Below are 16237 nucleotides of genomic sequence, written 5' to 3'. Positions count from 1 at the left end.
ATTGAGAAAAAAGTAGTGCATATTTGTGGGCTATAGTAGTGAAAGCAAAGGGTATAGATTGTACGATCCTGTTTTCAAGAAAGTTTTTGTCATAGTAGAGATGTGATTTTTTATGAAAAAGTAGAATTATGTCTAGTTGGTTATGACACATACCAGGCTACAACAAATGTATTTGAAGGGCTGCTACCTATTTCTTTTGATGGCACAGCTGGAGCTTCATTAAATGAACAGAATGTTCAGTCAGCTATTTCATTAAATAATGTAGAAATTCAGCCTATGGTTGATCTGAATATTTAGCAAGATGTTGAACATGAGGTTCCTTAAGAGGATGTACATAATCAGGAGGGTAGAGATATATCTAGATGGTACTTGCAGACTCTACAAGATAGTCATTTGGATGCTCCTTTTGATGGATGTACTCGAAGATAAACACATCTATATGATTATGCTAATACTATGGAGTTTGTTATGGCAACAAACACACTTGATGATGATGAGCCTGATTCTTTTGAGAATGCACAAGAGTATGCATTGGATGGCAACAATGCAAGTTGAATATGATTCTATCACGAAGAATCAAACATGGGATTTAGCTACATTGCCCCTTGGAAAGAAAGCCATTGGCACTAAATGGGTCTATAAGTTGAAACGAAAAGTGGATGGATCCATTGATGAGTACAAGGCCAAGCTTGTGGCAAAAGGCTATGTGTAAAAGAAAAGCATTGATTATGAGGAGACATTTGCTCCTACATCCCATATGACCACTATCAAGTGTATGGTTGCATTGATTGCCCATTATGGTTGGATTGTGTATCGACTTGACATTAAAACTACATTTTTACATGGGGAGCTTTAGAAAGAAGTATATGTTTAATAGCCCACGGGTTTTGGAACCGAACACTTGGTATGCAAGTTGAAAAAAGCTTTGTATGGTTTGAAACAAGCTCCACGAGCTTGGTATACCAAAATTAATGCTGTCCTACTCAACCAAGGATTCATTAACAGCCCATCAGAGTCTATTTTTTATGTATGCAAAGAGAGGGGATCCTTGTTGGTTATTTGTCTTTATGTGGATGATCTTCTGCTCATAGGGCCGCATGTTGGTTAAATTTCAATATTGAAATTTTTTTTATGGCAAACTTTTAATAAGTCAAATTTGGGGCCTCTGCATTACTATTTGGGTATTTGGTTTATTCGTGATATTGGAGCCATTGGATTGTCATAGTCCAAATATATTGGTAAACTCCTTGAGAGATTTGGTTTTCAAGATTGCAAGCTAGTAACTATACCAATGGAGACTGGACTTAAGCTATCTTTGCACGATGATGATAGGTTTGACATTCATACATATGCTCTAGCAGTTGGATGCTTTATTTTATTTATTCAACACAAGGTCAGATATTCACTTTGCAGTTTCAACCTTGAGCAAATATATGCACAACCCACATATGTCAAACACATTGGCAAGTTGTGAAGTGTGTTTTTCGTTACTTACAGGGCACTAGGACTCTTGGATTGCTTTATGCCAGGGGGAGGGGGGGGGGGGGAGGATCGTTGTCGTTGTAGTTACGTGCTTACAGTGATTCCGATTGGGCTAGAGATTTTGATTCTCATCACACTACAAGTGGAAATTGTTTCTTTCTTGCATAGTTGCACTAGTACCACGTATAAAAGGTTTCATACTATACCATACTTTAGGTACCACACCTTACCTATTAGTACCATAAGGTACCGACTTAATGGATGCATCTTTTCCATTCAAACTGTAATTTGGGACTAGCTAAATGCTCCTTATTTAGATTATTTGAGATTTAAACAATTTCTCTCAACCTTCTCTCTCTCAAGCCCACACTTTTCTTATTTGTATGATCATGTATGTATGTTATATCCACTTCTATCCATGTAGTTTTAAGTTGTAGGTAGCAGTAGCGCATGTTATGCATGCAACATTAGGTTTTGGCATGTTACCCTCAAGTACTCATCGTATATACTCTAATAGCATTGCTATTTAGACTTGAAATATCTATTCTATTATCTTTAATTCAAAATAATCAAGTTATTATTTTTTGTACTAATATCGTACCGTACCTTATAAAATCTTAAGGTACCATTTAGTCAGGGTTGCACTTGTACGTTGAACGGACAGGTTCGTACCATACGAATCGTACGGTACGTATCTGTATTGTTTCGTATGAGATTTTAGACGTGTTTTGGCCACGTATCCTACGGGACAAGGCGAGCTATCCAGAGAGTTTCCGGGTGAAACGGGCTGGGGAAAAAGGCGCAAACTAGGCACGATTAATCATTTGCGACACACACACACTCTTGCAAGTCTCTCCTCAGCCCTCCCTCTTGTCTCCAAGACTCCAAGGCTGCATCAAGCTCCCATCCCCTCCAAGCTCCCTCTTTCTCTCTCTTGAGCTCCGGCATTGGCAAAAGGCAAAGATTGGAGGCTCATGCAGTACCAGAGAGGCAATCCTCTCTCTCTCAAGCTCCTAGTCATCACCGATGGATGGAGTGACCATAAAAAACAGGGTATCATCAACATACTCGTTTCATGTCCACTTGGCACATATTTTTTGCGGGCCATAGACATTGGCAAGAGGGGTAGAAACCGCCACATTCGGCAAGCTATCATTGAGGTACACATTGTCTTTTTAAAGTTGCTTTCATTATTCATGAATCATAATTAGAATTTTCAAGTCATGATTCATGATTCATCTCTCCTCGAAGCTTTTATAATTTGTGCCATGTATGATGTGCTTGTAGGTGGGCCTGTTGAATGTGGTGCAAGTTGTGACCGACAATGCATCCAATTGTCGGCGCATGGGCCGTTTGCTTGAGACCGAGTTTCCTTCGATCGTGTGGACTCCATGTGCAAGTCATTGTTTGGACTTGCTCATGGAGGACATCGGGAAGCTAAAATGGGTGAAGAGGGTGGTACACAAGGCTACATCTGTTGTCACCTTCTTCACGATGAAGGTGAAGGTGCTTGCGATGTATGGCAAGCATAGCAAACTTGAGTTGAAGAAGCCTTCTTCAACTTGGTTTGCTTATATGTGGTTATTGTTGGAGCGGCTTTATGAGGTGCGGTCCGCCCTACGCCAAATAGTGGTGTCCACTCTATAGAATGAGTGGGATGAGCATGAGATAGAGGAGGCGAAAGCCATGCAGCAGTTGTGCCTTGATGAGCAGTTTTGACAAAAAGTCCATGCCATTGTGATTGCCGTGACTCCCTTTTATAGGGTGTTGTGCATGACTGATTGCGAGGGTTCCACCATGGGCCTTCTCGTTCACTTCTTCAGAGCGGCATTGGTGGAGGTACCGGCTTGCACAATAATCACAGATTCTCAGCGTGCATACATCATAGAGATAGCAGAGAGGAGATGGGCATGGATGCATAGGCCCATCCATGGTTTTGCAGCATTGGTGCATCCGGCCTACAAGTCGCTGGTGATCATGGATGATAGAGAGCTCTAGTCAGATCAGCTTGCATATTTGACTCGTGTGGTCCCCATAGATGAGTTGGTTTCAACTTGTTACTTTATAGTATTATACTCAACAATTTAGTATTTATAATCGATTATCTTATGTGCATTGTGTGGGTGAATATTGATACATTCAAGTTAACGGGCGACACTCTTGCGAGTGTACATCAGGAGGTCGATGAGGAGTAGATCTTTGCAGAGCTCTATAGACAGCTTATAGCAGTAGACACCCGTGGCACTCCTAGTCAGCGTGCTCGTGGGCGAGGAGTTCGAGTTGCCAGCAAGGGTATGGTCATTCGGCGCTCTCCGAGATCGACGAGGGGCGGTTCAAGTGGTTTGCAGACATATATGAGGTGGGGCTCTAGTAGCTATCTCTAGTCCCTGATGATGACATTCCCCCCTTCCCTACAATTAGACCGTCATTGCCTAGGGAGCTATCATTTGATGATGATGGTAACCTTATCAGTGAGGATGAGTATGAGAGTGCCTCATCATGATGAGGAGTCATCTTCAAACTCTCTTGATGAGCACTCAGATGATGATGTCGATGATAGTGATGCCTCATGAGTCATCCTAGCCTCTAGGCCTTAGCTCTCTCGAGTCTTACCTTTTTATATCTACTTAGTACTATCACTGATGATTGTATCCAGTTTCACTCATTGATGATTGTATGATGTATCCAGTACACTGTACCATTGCCCGGATGTTTGCTGCTTGCATGTGATTGCGAGGGCTTTTTACCTCATGTATTCAACATATTTTGTAATGGCACTGCTAGTTTCACTTTAAACATGTGTTCTATTATTTATAGTTTAAAAAAAATGAAGTTAAATTTTTTTTTTGTACTAATATCGTATTGTAACTTATAAAATCTTGAGGTACCATTTAGTACCATATTTTATCGTATTGTACCGTATCGTACTTTTCGTACCTGACAACTATGCATTTAGTACCGTATTTTATCATACCGTACTGTATCGTATCTTTCATACCTGACAACTATGCTTTCTTGGTTCTTTTTGCGTTTCTTGGCTTAACAAGAAACAATCCATTGTTGCCACATCATCTTGTGAAGCTGAATACAAGACAGCTTTCACTACTACAGTTGAATGTGTATGGTTGAGATGTTTGTTGCTTGATCTTGATGTATTTGTCATAGAGCCTACTTCTTTGTTTATTGACAGTTAGAATGCCATTATAGTGACATAGAACCCAGTGTTTCATGCACACATGAAACACATTGAGATAAATTATCACTTTGTTAGAGAGAGGCTATATGCAAGGGATATCAACCTTGTCTACTGTCCTATAAACAACAATGTGGCAGACATCTTCATCAAAGCTCCTCCTTATGATAAATTTGAAGCATTTCACAATGCTTTTAATTTGAACTTCTTTGGTGGATGATCCTTGTATGTTGATCATTTATCACCCCAGGGGGGTTTGTTGGATTGGATTTTACTCATGTTTCACACTCACACAGGAGTGTTAGTGATCTGTATGTAGGACACTGGGAAGCAAGAAACAATCCATTGTTGCTACATCATCTTGTGAAGCTGAATACAAGACAGCTTTTACTACTACAGTTGAATGTGTATGGTTGAGATGTTTGTTGCTTGATCTTGATGTTGTTGGGTATTTGACTCACGCCTCACTTACGCCTACGCTCATATGGGAGTATCGGTGATCAGTAGGACACTGGGGCACTTTTTACTCTCGGTAGGAGAGGTTTTTTCCCCCAGACTTCTAGTCTTATTGTTGCATGTGATTATGTGCTTATGTTACATACTTATGGACACTTAGTGTGTGTCGGGTGTGAACACCCCCTACAACCCTAAGGTTTAAGGGTTGTACTTTGTACTTTCAGGTTACACTCTTTCAGTCTACTCTCTTGGGTGTCGTGCTTCAACTCTGTCTCTCACTCTCACACTATCTACTGAATCTCAGCTGCACCTCGATCCTTTCATCTCACATTTGGTATGAGGGCTCAGCTCTGAGCTCACCACCTGTCTGCAGTCTGCAGCGCCCAGCTCCAGTCCCCAGCACTGCCTGTGGTATCCAAGTGCAGCCTGTCTGTGGCTGCCTGCCTGTGGCACGCAACCTATCCCTGCGCCTGTCAGTGAGCCAGCGTAGCTTCACCCGCCAGGTCAGCTCCACCCGCCAGGTCAGCGCCACCCGCCAGCGCAGCTCCACCCGCCAGGCGTCACGTCAGCTGCAGGCGCAGACGTCTGCCAGCGCGCTGTTCGTCAGCACAGTCTACGTCAGCCCAGGCGCCGTTCGCTCGTCAAACACCAGGGCCCCGTTTCCTGCGCCGCCTGCCTGCTACCGTCAGCACTGTCACCTGCGTCTGACCAGCGACCAGCAGTCCGCGTACGCCGTCTGACCAGCACGTCAGCCTGCTCCACGTTAGGTACATTTTAAACAAAAATTTTGAATTTTAGCCCAGAACAAAGCTCTGGAAGAGGAGGTTCATATGCGGCAGGCACAGCACAGGTGTGGGATAAATTTGATGCAAATTTCTGGACTGGATCATCAGAAATTTTGGGGCTTTTGTATATTTTGAGCACAGTTCCATATGAACTGCTAGTACAGTCACAAAAAGACTGTTTTGACAAAAAATTTGGTAAAAAATTTGGGGATTTTGATATAACAGTGTTGCTGAGCACTGTTTGCATCTTGGGAAGCGTGCATTAAAAGACAGTTTTTTGACAGAGTACGCCCTTGCACATTAATTGCAGAAGCGTGTTTGCTGCAATTTTTGGAAATTTGCAGATTTCCAGTCCATACTGCTTTGACATTGCTCATTTTGTCTTTGGAAATTTGTCATCATGGCAAATCAGGGAGGTGATGTCTTTACGTATGTATCCAAGGAAGACAGATTGGACGGAAACAACTACTCACTTTGGTCATTCATGATGAAGAATGTATTAGTGGCCAAGAATTTATGGGATTATGTCAGTGGAGAGGAAACTCGACCGGGAGTTGTAGCTCCCGTTACTCCTCCTTCCCATGGCGCACGTGGACAACGGGGACCTCAGCCCGCTCCACCTCAGCCACTTCCTCCAAGAACTACAGCTCAAAAATCTTGGGATACACGTGATGCACAAGCCTTGTCGCTGATTGCTCTCGCAGTTCAACGGTCCATCATCCCTCACATTCGTTCGGCATCTTTTTCACGAGATGCATGGTTGACTTTGGAGCATATGTTTGCACGAAAGAATGAGACTAGAATCTCTTTCTTGAAGAAAGAGTTGGAAACTTTGAAGATGCATGAGGGTGATTCTATGCAGGATCACTTAAACAAGATTCAGGACTTGAGGGAGCAGTTCATGAATGTAGATGAGTATTTTTCGGATGCACAGTTGATATCCACCACCTTGAATTCCTTACCTCCTTCGTACTTGTCTTTTCATACTGCATTGAACCTCACCATGAGGATTGCTGAGCACCCACTCACTTTTATTCAGCTGGTTAGTTTGCTTCTAGAGGAGCAAACACAGAAAAATAGTGGTGTGGATACTATAGCCTCTGAGCAGGCTTTTGTGGCAAGACAGAAAGGCAAAAACAGCAAGGTGAAAAATGCTCCACAGAGTTCTAGCACTTCTGGCACATTGCAGAATCAAACACAAGGGGGAACGCAAGCTAAAAAAGGCAAATGTCACTATTGTAAGAAGCCCGGCCACTATATCACTGAGTGCAGAAAGCGCATTGCCAAAGAGAAGAAGGAGTCAGGAATGTCTGTTTCTACTACTCCTTCCACTGCTAGTGAGTCCGCGTCCTTTGTTGTGGACAAGGACTATTGTTTTTACACTTGCAGTTATGGCATCTCTTGGACCGATAGAGCACTTAGCTCTACAGAGGATGCTGGCACTTGGTTCTTTGACAGTGGTGCTTCTAGACATATTACATCTCGCAGAGATTTGTTTGCTTCAGTTAGTGCACCTCCCGTTGGGAAATCGGTACAATGTGCCAATAATGCATCATATCCTGTTCGTGGTATTGGGGAGATTCAGCTCACAGCCATTGATGGCTCTATTCTCCGCCTGCAGGATGCTTTGTTTGTGCCTGGAATCAAAAAGAATTTGCTTTCTATTTCTTCTTTGGCACGTTGTGGTTTGCAGGTCACATTTGATGATGACCGTTGCATGGTTAGAGATAAAGAACGCATGACTTTGGTCTTGACAGGATCTTTGTGTCATGGTTTATATGAGTTGGATGCTCTTTCCGTAGATCAGTCGGCATACTTGATATCCACTCTTACTCCTGCTATGATACAGGCGGAGTTATGGCATGCTCGTTTGGGGCATGTAAACTTTGGCAGCTTGATGCTTTTGCAGCGTACTCAGATGCTGGATGGCTTACTTCTCTTGGAGAGACCTCCTAAGCACTTATGCGAGGGATGCATTTTGGGGAAAATGCATCGTTTCTCATTTCCTCGTGATGTTGCTTTCAGAGCAACAACCAGATTGCACTTGGTGCATTCAGATGTTTGTGGGCCTATGCAGACCATGTCATTGGGCGGTTGTTATTATTTTGTGACATTCATTGATGACTTTACACGTTTTTATTGGGTCTACTGTTTGAAAAAGAAGTCAGAAGTGTATGATGCATTTTTGGCTTTCAGTGCACTTGTTGAAAATCAATCTGGATGCAAGATTAAGACTCTCCGTTCGGACCAAGGGGGGAATATATGTCCTCTATGCTGAATTCCTTTTTGCAGCAGAAGGGCATAGTCCATCAGTATACTACAGCCTATGCTCCACAGCAGAATGGGGTAGCAGAGAGGAAGAATCGGTCACTCATGGAGATGGCCAGATGTATGCTAAAGGCAAAAAGCTTGCCTCATAGTTTTCGGATGGAAGCAATCATGTGTGCTTGCCAAATTTTGAACAGATGCCCTACCAAAGCCTTGAAGACCATCACACCTTTTGAGGCTTGGAACAGCCGTAAACCTTCTGTTGGTCACTTTCGTACCTTTGGGTGTCTTGCCTATGTCCATATTCCACAGGTACTTAGAAAAAAGCTGGACAACAAGGCTGTTAAGTGCATTTTTATGGGATATAGCAATGAGAGCAAAGGCTACAGACTCTATGATCCCGTTACAAAGAAGGTTTTTGTCAGTAGGGATGTTGTTTTTGATGAAAAATCAGAATTATCCTTGGCTGGTTTGGACACATCAGGCTGCCCGTGATGTTTTTGAAGGGCTGCTGCCCATTACTTTTGGTGATTCAGCTGGAGCTTCAGAAAATGAACCTAATGTTCAGCCAGCTTCTCCTATGGAAAGTGCAGAAATTCAGCCATTGGCTGATCGGAATATTCAGCATCATGCTGAAACTGAAATTCAGCAAGAGCTTGCACACAGTCAGGATGCTAGACAGCTACCTAGATGGTATTTGCAGACTATGCAAGATAGTCCTTTGGATGCACCCATGGCTGGTCGTACTAGAAGGCAAACTCGTTTGCATGATTCAGCACATACCATGGAGTTTATTATGGCAGCAAGTACCCTTGATAATGAAGAGCCTGAATGTTATGAGGATGCACAACACAGTGTGCATTGGATGGCAGCTATGCAAGCTGAATTAGATTCTATTACTAAGAATCAAACTTGGGATTTGGTGTCCATGCCATTTGGGAAGAAAGCCATTGGAACGAAATGGGTCTACAAACTGAAAAGGAAAGCAGAAGGATCCATTGATAAATACAAGGCACGGCTTGTAGCTAAAGGCTATGCACATAAAAAGGGCATTGATTATGAGGAGACATTTGCTCCTACTTCCCGTATGACGACCATCTGATATCAAGACTGCATTTTTACATGGGGAACTTCAGGAGGAAGTTTATGTACAGCAGCCCATTGGTTTTGCAGTTGAAGGCTCAGAACATCTGGTATACAAGCTCAAAAAGGCACTATATGGTTTGAAACAAGCTCCTAGAGCTTGGTATGCAAAAATAGATGCTTTCTTGCTTGGTCAGGGGTTTCTAAACAGCTCATCTGAGTCTACCCTTTACGTATGTAAAAAAGGGGGATCTATGCTGATTATATGTCTTTGTGTTGATGACCTTTTGCTCACTGGAACACATGCTGATAAGATTTCAGCATTCAAACAAAATTTGCAGCAAACTTTTGACATGTCTGACTTGGGAGTTTTGCATTACTACTTGGGCATCCAGTTCATACATAATGCTCGAGGTATTGGGCTATCACAGTCAAGGTATATTGGGCAGCTTCTTAAGAAGTTTGGCTTACAGGATTGCAAGCCAGTTTGTACTCCCATGGAACCTGGACTGAAACTGTCATTACATGATGACAGTGATTTGTTTATACATACATATGCTCCTGCAGTTGGATGTCTCATCTATCTATGCAACACTAGGCCGGACATACAGTTTGCAGTTTCAGCTTTGAGCAGGTATATGCATCAGCCACGTATGTCACATTGGCAAGCTGTCAAGCGTGTTTTTCGCTACTTGCAGGGTACTCCATCTCTTGGGTTGCTTTATGCCAAGGGGGGACCATTGCAGTTCCATGCTTACAGTGATTCTGATTGGGCTGGTGATTATGATACACGTCACTCCACTAGTGGCAATTGTTTCTTTCTTGGCTCTTCTTGCATTTCTTGGCTTAGCAAGAAACAATCCACTGTTGCCACATTGTCATGTGAAGCTGAATACAAGGCAGCTTTCACTACCATAGTTGAATGCGTATGGCTTAGACGCTTGCTAGCTGATTTGGATGTATCTGTTACGGAGTCTACTCCGTTGTTCACTGACAGTCAGAGTGCCATTGCAGTGGCACAGAACCCAATGTTTCATGCTCGTACGAAACACATTGAGATCCATTATCACTTTATCAGAGAGAGGCTACATGCAGGTGATATCAGCCTTGTCTATTGTCCTACTACTAGTAATGTGGTAGACATCTTCACCAAAGCTCTTCCTCGTGACAAATTTGAAGCATTTCGCGATGCTTTAAATTTGATATCCTTTGGTGGCGGATGATCCTTGTACTCTTGATCACTCTTCACTCCAGGGGGGTTTGTTGGGTATTTGACTCACGCCTCACTTACGCCTACGCTCATATGGGAGTGTCGGTGATCAGTAGGACACTGGGGCACTTTTTACTCTCGGTAGGAGAGGTTTTTTCCCCCAGACTTATAGTCTTATTGTCGCATGTGATTATGTGGTTATGTTACACACTTATGGGCACTTAGTGTGTGTCGGGTGTGAACACCCCTTACAACCCTAAGGTTTAAGGGTTGTACTTTGTACTTTCAGGTTACACTCTTTCAGTCTACTCTCTTGGGTGTCGTGCTTCAACTCTGTCTCTCACTCTCACACTGTCTACTGAATCTCAGCTGCACCTCGATCCTTTCATCTCACAGATGTATTTGTCATAGAGCCTACTCCTTTGTTTATTGACAGTTAGAATGCCATTATAGTGGCATAGAACCCAATGTTTCATGCACACATGAAACACATTGAGATAAATTATCACTTTGTTAGAGAGAGGCTATATGCAAGGGATATCAACCTTGTCTACTGTCCTACAAACAACAATGTGGCAGACATCTTCACCAAAGCTCCTCCTTATGATAAATTTGAAGCATTTCACAATGCTTTAAATTTGATCTTCTTTGGTGGATGATCCTTGTATGTTGATCATTTATCACCCCAGGGGGGTTTGTTGGATTGGATTTTACTCATGTTTCACACTCACACAGGAGTGTTAATGATCCGTATGTAGGACACTGGGACACTTTTACTCTCTGTAAGAGAGGTTTTTTTTCCCAATCACATTACTCTTTATCTGTGTATTTATATTACACATTTTGGTCACTTACCACATATTATACACATCTGTGTGTGAACGCACTTTAAGTCACTTACATAACCCTAGAGTCTTAAGGGTTGTACTTTGTACTTGGTACCTTACTTTTCAATCAATCAAGTGTAGTGTAGTGACCACACACACAGACTCTCTACTATCGTGCACACTCACTTTGAAGTTGAGTTGCTGCTGTCCATCACCAACATACCCAAGCATCAACGCTAAGTTCCACCTCACGTTCATAGCCAAGGGAGTGAATTTCTCCAAAGCCTAGGGCTTGGGATGGTTCGAGGCACAAACTAGTGTGGGAAAATGGGGAGGAGAAGGTGCAAACTCGAGTTCAAAAGAGGATGCAGAGCTGGGATGGAATGATAGAGGTTTTGAGGGCAATGGAAACTCTCGGGACACAAAATGCAGAAGCATAAGAATATATCTTTGCTCTCATTAAACGTTAAGGGAATAGGAGGTGATGTCAAACGTAGCCTTCTATGGCAATGGATCAACGCCACCCAGCCAGACATGATCCTACTCCAGGAACATAAGTGAAAATTCTCAAGCTCTTCATCCTCCCCACGATGAGATTTTACCTTCCAGTCCTACAATTGACCAGAACCAAGTGCAAAGTATGGGATTCCATGGTGGCAAAATTCTTATGGAGTAAACAAGGCAAAAGTTGGTACATGGTGCCAATTGGCATAGACTCAATGAAAGGAAGTATGGAAGATGGGGGTCTGGCATTGCCTTGGCTTGAGTCTGAAAGAGATGCACTAAGGGGAAAACTCTTGAGGAAATGCTGGGAACAAGAGACACCTTGGGCGGAAATTCGACCAGCTATTCTTGAACAGGAGAATACATACTTACACAGACGATGAAATATTGATGGTACAGACATAATAACTTCACATGCAGTACTAGTGGCCAAAGCCAAAGGGATAATAGCTGACATAATAGTCAGTTGGAACAGAATTTTGATGAAGGGAAATCCAGACCTCGAAAGACGAGAGCTCAATAAGGAGGCAAACATATTCTGGGCCTGGGAGTGCAAACTGCCTCTTGCTCTAGAAGTGGGATGGCATGCAAGGGCTCTGACAGGAAAGGGGTTGAGCAAAGCTAAGCACTGGATCGAGGGGGACGGCAGGGTTGTCAGTGGTAAAGAAGGGGCAATGACATGGAACCTATCAAAAAACACAAGGCTCACATGGGAAGTGGTGGCAAGAAGAATTACTCAACAGGGCATGCCTAGATTGATAGACATTGGTAGAAAGTACCCGGCACTGAAGATTAAGGAGAAGCCAGTACAAGATGCTCTCAACACGAAGTACTTGAAAAGCCTTTTGAGCCGTAGGACCAACAAAGTGGAGAGGGTATGCAGGATCTGGAAAGTCAGGATGGACTCTAGCAGATTTTGAGACAATCATGAAGAACCTTTGGGGACTTAGAATCCCACTTCAAGACACAATTTTTGGATGGAGGATCATAATGGGTGCCATGATCACCGTGAGAAAAATGCACCAAAGAGGTTTTGGGGATGGTACATGCATGTATGGAGGGGAGGAAGACATGCTACACCTATTCTGGAATGGCTGTAAGGCACAGCAAATCTGGAACAAGGAACTCCCACACATCAGAGATGTCCTGGAGCCGGGTGCTGAGCTGCAAGCATGTATCTTTGGGGAAAGCAATAAGCTGGATCAAGAAGGGAGGGTCATGCTAAACCTGATTAGGATCATTACCTTAAGGCAATTTGGGATACTAGGAACAAAGCTATAGTTGTGGGGACCATTGTTACTATTAGTGGCCAATGATAGCATCAAAAGTTTGGTGGTTTTTAGTTATCTCCTTCCTACTAGGAAAAATCGAGAGAGAGGACTTGTCTAGGTTCACCAAATGGCTGAACTAACAGGGCTTTTGTAACTGAAGTCTCTCTGTTATTCTATATTAATAGAAATTATCTTTAGCATAAAAAAAAGCCAAAAACTATTAATTTGATAAGAACGATGAGTAGCAAGCACTATCGGCATGCATGAAGGTCATTACGGGCAATTGAGGCATGGACTCCTCTGGCCATGGAGAGGATCGACTTGGGCAAGACCATCGATTTGAGCATGGAAGCATAAGAGACAGAATGTAATGAACTATCAATAACCGACCGAGGGCAAGGACTAAAGCCCCTACAACAAGTTATGGACTCAAGCTACTGATTTTTCACCGATTGATTATGAGAAGAACAGAAAAAGCAAAGTACAAAATTCTGCAACAGCGAGAAGGGTACCGTGCAGAGACAGGTTGATGTGGATATGCAAATAGTCGGCAGCAACAATTCGATGTAGAAGCTACGACACAATTCGATACATGGATCGGGGTGGAGCTCAATGGTGTGTGCTTCCTTTTAATGTCCATCACATGCTGATGCATTTGCTCTTGTGATTCGCGCATCTGCTGCTCCTGCAATTCGTGCCTCGCTGATCACTGCCAATGTTTGCCGCTGCTCATTGCCTTGGATTCATGCCTTGCATCTTGTGATCCACTGCTTTTTGGCCAAACTGCTTGCATGCTAATGTGACACTATCGGGGTTTAATCGAGTTGACTTCTTAATGCGAGATCTCCCTGTGGTGATCGGGGAGACCCCAGTTAAAGCTATGAGTTAACGGCCACGTCATTAAAGTGGCTATCATACTGATGTTTTTGCCCTTGCAGTAGCTCATGGAGGCAAGAGTGGCTAGTGGCAGGTGCAATACCAAAACCTTTTTTTTGTTCTAGAGAAAAGTTAAAATTCTATTAACACACCTTAGGAGTCAGAACAAAGTGTCCCAAGGCTAAAAAACCAGTATAAAGTAGCCCTGTAAGGGACTTCCATATCAAGAGTTATATAACAAGGGGAAGTCTATTACAAAGCTTGAGTGAATAGCTAGTTGGGAGATCTATAATGCCAAAGTATGTGGGTTTGGAAGAGGAAAAAGGTGCTAGAATGTCAAGTCCTGAGAAAAGCATCTCTTCTGTTCCTCATAGTCTTCGAGCTGCCCTATATTCTCTCCCATCTCCCATGAAGAGTATGCACAGTCATTGTCCAGATCTTGGAGAGAGTCTTTGCAGCAGATATGTCCAAAAAATCAATAGCCTGCCTACATCTAGCTGTCCATATGTACCAAAAAATAATGCTAACTATGAGTTTCCATCTGTGACAATGTCCCCAAGTCCATACTATTTGTGAGAAATCTGCATGAAAGTCGTGTTCACAAGCTGTCGTGAGATGAGATAAGTCTGACACCCCTGTACATCCTCATACCCACAAGCTGGGTCTCTGTCAGTGACCCATGCAACTGTTCCCCACGTAGCAATCTTAAAATTTGTAGTGCCATGAAAGACCATCTTGAGGGCTCTCCTCTAGACCTACAGAGCACATGGGGAATCCTGTAAGCAATGCCTCTGAGTCTCCTCATGCTCCCTATGTCTAGTGCAAAGAATAGGGTCTCTACCATAGCCAAGCCATGTACCAATTGCTAAACTCTTGTGTGCTAATGACCAAAGAAAGATTGAAATCTTTCTTGGTCTAAAGCTGTCCTCCAATCTCCTCTAGAAGTCTACCAAGAAAGGCTATGATATACCCCTGGATAGTCTAGTACTTAGTTGTAGTTGGCACCACTCTAGTCCTACTCAATTGTATTCTCCTCCCCAACCTAGTGGTATAGCCAAAGAAGGGGACATCTTGAGGTGTCTCTACAAATGGATCTCTCTATACCCACTCCCCACGATCCCATTGAAGCCTTTGTAGTGTCCTCCTCCTATATGCCCAATGTCTCCATCCATCTTCCATACAAGTTTGAGGGTCTGGGTCTAAGTACCAAGTCCTATCACAATGAGCCACAACTCTAATCCTTTGTTGAGAGCATCTTGTGAACTTTGACTGATCTAGATCCTCTCGCCTAAGTTTGCCATCCATCTCTAGAAAGTAAACACACTCTCTCCACTGGTGGCTGCTACTGCAAAAAAAATCTCTCCTCTAGTAAAGAGCCCTATCCATGTGTGATCTGTCATTGTGTCATTTCTCCATTCAAGGGGTACCACCTTCCTAATGCTCTCCATTATGACATCCCAGTGGTTTTCCTTGCCATGGTGCCTAGTTGCATGCTGTTCAGGCGACGTTTGGAACTGCACCTGCAGGTGTTGGCAGCCTCACATCTCTACCTCCTCCAATTCCATCGCCCTTAGGTTGGTGCGGCGCTCTAGTGGCACATTATCCTCCCCCCACCACCTCCCCTCCACCTTCTCATCTCCTCGGTTGCTCCTATCGTGGCTTCCTTTCATTGATAGCAGCCGTTCCCCTCCTAGCGGCACGTAGTTGCGTCGATGGGGCTATCCTTTAAGCACACATATTGGAAAACTCTGGTCCGAGGCAGCCAAACGGCCATTGCAGCCAAGTTTCCTTCGCATTGGTACCCTGGACATTGCTGAGGCCACATTGATGGGTCAGCATATCGAGAATCTAGAGAATTATTGTCATTGCGCAACCCAACCAGCCCCTCCTCCCGCTTCCTTACTGCATACCCCCTCCAGGATTCTGCATGTTGCCCTCTAAACCAGTAAGTTGCAACCAACAAAATCCTTCTAGGCGCTCTGGGATGAGGGGCATCCCTGTGTAACCAATCTTGTGACTCGGCAGATCGCCCTATTTCTGGTGGCTGTCATTTAAAGGGCCATGACACTGCTGATCCAAAAGCCTAGGCAGGCCATCCTACCCTCCAAAGGGTCCAAATCGACCTTGTCATAGCTTCTTGAAGGCCAAGTCAAGGACTGCTATCCCTTGCCTGTGCTGGACCAAAGGTGACAACATGTTCAAGATGCTCCGATTTTAAACAAAGCCTGTCTGAGCATCATGGATGATGTCTATAGTCTGAGTAGGGGGGCAGAGTCTACTGC

This window comes from Lygodium microphyllum, chromosome 29 (assembly GCF_053477565.2).
Source record: "Lygodium microphyllum isolate KBCC chromosome 29, Lygodium_microphyllum_v1.1.10, whole genome shotgun sequence".
Taxonomy (NCBI): domain Eukaryota; kingdom Viridiplantae; phylum Streptophyta; class Polypodiopsida; order Schizaeales; family Lygodiaceae; genus Lygodium; species Lygodium microphyllum.
Note: the sequence above shows the minus strand (reverse complement) of the source record.